The following is a 5,923-nucleotide window of genomic DNA, read 5'->3' on the forward strand; positions in this document are numbered from 1 at the left end:
ACAAGCATCTAGAATGTGGAATCATCGTTTTAATGAGGAAGCCAAGAAATTTGGCTTCATTAAAAATGGTGATTAAGCTTGTGTATACAAGAAGGCTAGTGGGAGCACAATCATGTTCCTTGTACTATATGTGGATGATATATTGTTATTTGGAAATGATATTCTGGCAATGAAAGGTGTTAAAACTTGGCTAAGTAAATGCTTCTCCATTAAGGATCTTGGAGAAGCACAATACGTTTTGGGGATTGGGATCTACAGGGATAGATCCAAGAAACTGATAAGTTTGAATCAAAGTGCATACATTGAAAAGATCTTGAAAAGGTTCAAGATGGAGAACTCTAAGAAACGTTTGGTACCTATTCAAAAGGGAACACTTCTCAGTTCATCTCAGTGCCCTACCACGAAAGATGAACAGGAGAGAATGAAGAAAGTCCCATATGCATCTGCCATTGGGTCAATCATGTATGCAATGATATGCACTAGACCGGATGTGTCATGCGCTCTTAGCCTGACAAGTAGATACCAGAATAACCCAGGAAACAGTCATTGGATAGCTGTCAAAAGTATATTGAAATACCTTAGGAGGACTAAGGATATGTTTCTAATATATGGGTCTGGTGAGGAGGAACTCGTTGTAAAAGGTTACGTAGACGCGAGTTTCCAAACTGATCGAGATGATTCTCGATCACAATCTGGTTATGTCTTCACGTTAAATGGAGGTGCGGTCTCTTGGAAGAGTTCAAAACAGGATGTTGTTGCATTATCCACTACAGAGTCTGAGTACATTGCCGCCTCATTGGAAGCTCAGGAAGCTGCATGGATGAAAAAATTCATCGACGACTTAGGAGTAGTCCCTTCCATTCAGGACCCTCTTGAGATCTTTTGTGACAACGAGGGTGCGATTGCTCAAATCAAGGAACCTCGTGCTCACCAAAAGACCCATCACATTGAGCGGAGATTCAACTACATAAGGGATGAAGTTGAAAAGGGAAAGATATGTATTCACAAAGTTCACACAGATCTTAATATAGCGGATCCTCTCACGAAGCTCTTACATGGAGCAAAACATGCAGGACATGTTTGTGCATTAGGGCTTCGATATTCTAGTGATTGGTCATGATCTGTTTTATGTATTATAACGGAATGAAATTTGTTCAAACTCATTAATATAATTATGGTATTAATTTATTAATCTTGAGTCATGTTCCTGTTTTGCATATTTTATCCATGAATAAGTAATTATTCTAAATTCCGTAGTCGATCACATTTGTGGGAACAAGTGTAAGGTTTAGACTATTATGAACTTGGATTGGTATACATTCACGGACTTAATGTGGGGCAAGGTTGCTACCAAGGTTCATAGATATTTGTGGGATACAAATATTGGAAGACCCGCTCTCAAGATCTACTAAATAGAGCCTTTGTGGTTGATCACATGTAATCTTGAGTAAAGGCAAATATCATTGTATCCTCTGACCTGAGATACATATTGGGTTCGGATATTTACCATGTATTGTGCCTTGATTCTTTCCTTCGCTATTCTGAAATATGGTAGTTCATAAGGAAGAGCTCAGGTATAATGCAAGGTATATATTTAGGACGTATGTAGTCAAGATGAAATTTGTCCCTCTTATTCGTTGAGAGTCGGATGTCTAAGGCCTGATAAAGTTGAATCTAGAAGAGAGTGATCACTCTGTATCTCTGGGATTTAACATGACATCTAGGACGAAAGGATATAATGAAAAGATTCACCTATTCATATTCAAGATGGGAACTCGAAAGGGATGATGTTATTGAATGGCAAAAGTCATAACATATTGGGGGTGATGGACGGTCGTTAGGTGGTATCCATCACTTGCATTAATTTCTTATGTTTCTCTTGCAAGTGAGAGATTGAAGGTATTTCGTAGGCCCGAGAGACATATTAAATTAACGTGGCTAATATGTTTTGATCCAAGTCGGGTCATACCCAATAACAAGCTTACCGACACCTTATTCGTATTTGATCTTAGCGATTGGATCTTTGATTAAATACGCGACACTTGAACTTTAAGAAAAATGGTTTTCTTAAATATTACTTGATGTGTATATATATAAATTATGGAATAATTTATATAATTTGGATTTAATTATTTATAGGTTAAATAATTAATAAATTTATGTTACATTTTATATAAATGAGTTTTATATAATAAAATGTACATAAATATATATGGAAGTTTATAAAATAGTTTTATAAAAATTAATTCTTTTATTAAACTTATTTTATAATACAAATTTGGAAGTGGCATGGGAGTTTCACAAGCATGCTATTTTTTAACTATCTTTTAAGTGTTACTTCCAAAGATTCCATGTGCATATGTACCAAGACATCTTGGAGACTTCACACACATGCAAATACACTTTCAAGTAAGCAAAAAAACTGAAAATTTCTGCTCTCCATCAGCCTGCTGGTCGTGAGGTTTAGGTACTCAAAAGAGGTTCATTTTCTTTTTTTTGCAAGCTCATTTAGGTGTCATTAAATCCTAACCAAAAGCTAGGGTGTTGGTGCACACGTTTGGGGTATATCTACTTGAGGTTTCATCCATTTGAGGCTCCATTCATCATCATCATCTTCATCACTCACTACCTAGCTTGGAGAAGGTATAAACACTTTACTTGCTTGTAGTTTGTAAGCATATTTCATAACTTGATCCTTGTTGTCATTTTAACTTTATTTGGTTAAAGATTAACAAGTTACTAAAATTGGTAATTACATGCTTCCGCTTCAATTTGATTCTTAAAATGTTTAAGTATATTTTGTAACTTGTTAAATCCCAACAATTTTAACATTCAAAAGTATTCCAAAATGAAGTAGATAATCAGCTTGGAAAGACCATTAAAGCACTTCGCTCCGATGGAGTAAGTAAGTTTATGAGTCAAGAGTTTTTTGGACCACCTAAAGAATTGTGGGATTGTCTCATAGTTCACTCTACCTTACACACCACAACACGATGGTGTGTCTGAGTAAGAGGAATCGAACTTTACTTGATATAGTTTGATTTATGATGAGTCTGATTTCTCTACTACCGTCTTTTAGGGATATGCATGAGAGTCTTCTGCAGGCATACTCAATGTGATTCCAACTATGAAGGTAGAAAAGACACCATATGAGTTATGGCATGGGAAGAATCCCAAGTTTTCTTATCTAAAAGTCTGGGGTTGTAAAGTGTACGTGAAGCATTACACTTCAAACAAATTAGAACCCAGAACTATCTAATGTTACTTTGTACGATACATAAAGGAAACAATGGGTTACTACTTTTACTACCAAGCTGAAGACAACGTGTTTTCTACTCGGTCTGTTGAATTCCTGGAAAGAGATCTTCTCTTACAAGAAGTCAGTGGGAGTAAAGTAGATCTTGAAGAAATTCAAGTACTTTAAAGTAACATACCTTCAGTAAGCACTAGCAATCCACACGTTGAAACTGATCGCACTGTTGGTGAGCCAGAACGTGTTACACCTGCACTTTATAGATCTAGTAGAACTCATCGTCTTATGAGGTTTAATTATCTGATTAATTTAGATAAACCTCAACTAAAGGATTATGATGAACCCTCTAGCTGCGTAAGGCCATATCAGATCCTGAATCTGAAAATGACTAGACTCTATGAATACAGATATGCAGTCCATGAAGGATAATCAAGTATGAGACTTGATTGATCTTCTACCCAATTGTAAGATAATGAGGTAAAAATGGGTCTTTAAAGGAAGACTGATATGGACGGTAATGTAAACACTTTTAAAGCTCGATTGGTGAGAAAAGGTTATGATGAAAGTTTTTCACCAGTCGCGAGCCTTAAAACAATTAGGATACTTATTGCCATGTTTACTTTTCATGATAATAAAATATGGCTAATGGATGTCAAAATAGCTTTCCTAAATGGAGACCTAAGCGAGGACGTATATATGGTTTAGCCGGAAGCGTTTATGAATCCTAAGTATCCTAATAATGTATGCAAGCTTCTAAAATCCATTTATGGATTAAAGCAAGCATCCAGGAGCTAGAATCTTAAGTTTAATGAGAAAATCAAAGTGTTTAATTTTTCTCAAAACCAAGATAATCCCTGTGTTTACATTAGATCTAGTGGGAGCAAAGTAGTCTTCTTGATCTTATATGTTGATGACATATTACTTATTATAAATAACATTCCAACTTGCAAGATGTCAAGTCTTGGCTTGGAAAATGTATTTCCATAAAGGATCTTGATGAAGCTACTTATATTATTGGAATGAGGATCTATACAATAGATCCAATTGGCTTATTGGTTTGAATCAAAGTACATACATTATCTTGCAGAGATTTAGTATGCAAAACTTCAAGCATGGACCTTTACCAATGCAAAAGGGCATAACCGTGAGAAAGTCTCAAAAGTCCTATCACAGCAGATGAGATGAGACAAATGAAATGTATCACATATGCTTCGACTATATGATCCATTATGTATGCCATGATATGTACTATACTCGATGTTTCATTAGTTTTGAGTTTGACGAGTCATTGTCAACATAATCCAGGTGAAGTATATTGGATTGTTGTTAAGAATATTCTTTAGTATTTGCAGAGTAATAATGATATGTTCTTGGTTTACGGTGGTTTGGAACAAGAGTTAAGTATTAAGTTTTATACTGATTCTAGTTTCCAAACTGATCAAGATGATTCTCGATCCAAACACGTTGTTTCTTTGTCATGATGGGCACGACAGTTGATTGGAAGAGCTCTAGGCAGAGCACTATTGAACAATCTACAACAAAAGCAGAATACATTTGTAACACCCCAACCCATATGCAAACGAAATATGAAAAAAATAAAAAAAAATATATAATTGTACAGCATAGTGGCACGGCGCGCCAAAACGGTCTGTCCAACTTTTCCCTTTTTGTAAAAAAGATCGCCCACTTCCCGACATATTTAGACGAAACGCTTTTAATAACATATTCCAATATGTAAAACTAACGCGATTCAAACATAAAATAAGTTTTACAAAGCGGGGCCCACATCGACCCGAATTGCGAGTTTAATACAAAACGAGAGTTTCGACCATAACAAGTTTAAATACCAAACGACCCTATGAGCATGGTGTTTGGGGTTAAACTACCCAAGTCTCGGTCAAACTCCAAAAGCTATTATATCCAAAAGTGTCCCCTAACACAACGGGATCTCTACTCTAAACAAACGCCCTTACCTTTGTCCATACCTGAGCCTATAAAAAGGTAAACAACGAGAGGATAAGCAAAGCTTAGTGAATGCAATAATTACACATACATATATATAACCCATCTATTTGCAATCACATTCATTAAATACCTCGTACGAACTCGTAACTCAATTAGCATGTTGTCATAACCCGTCCTTAACCATAAGAACATGTTAAATAACGTATGATTTCATTGCGATGTATTGACCTCTATATGCGACATTTTTAAAAGAAAAACTGCATATATTATACATTACAAACCATGATTCTTATTTTTGTTACAAGCTTTGGACAACATAAAAATGATTATCGTTTAGCGATAATCTTCGACTTACAAACTTTACATATAATGATAACAACACGGTTTCTAGCATATTTTACAACACAGATCCTCGGGTATGCAGTTTTATTTTTGACACAAATATGCGTACGCAAGATCCTGCTCAAATTCAACATTATGCAGCGGAAGCTTTAGTAATCTCCTGAGAATAGACATGTTTTAAAAGGTCAACATAAAGTTGGTGAGATATAGGTTTAGTGCCGGCAGCAATATATATATATAGACCACAAGATTTCGTATATAAACAGTTTAATAAAAATATTCTAAGTGGTTGAGCACTTGGTAACCATACTTAACATTTAATCACGTCGCATATTCCCTTTAATATGAAATCTTACTACACCG

This window comes from Rutidosis leptorrhynchoides, chromosome 8 (genome assembly GCF_046630445.1).
Source record: "Rutidosis leptorrhynchoides isolate AG116_Rl617_1_P2 chromosome 8, CSIRO_AGI_Rlap_v1, whole genome shotgun sequence".
Lineage (NCBI taxonomy): Eukaryota > Viridiplantae > Streptophyta > Magnoliopsida > Asterales > Asteraceae > Rutidosis > Rutidosis leptorrhynchoides.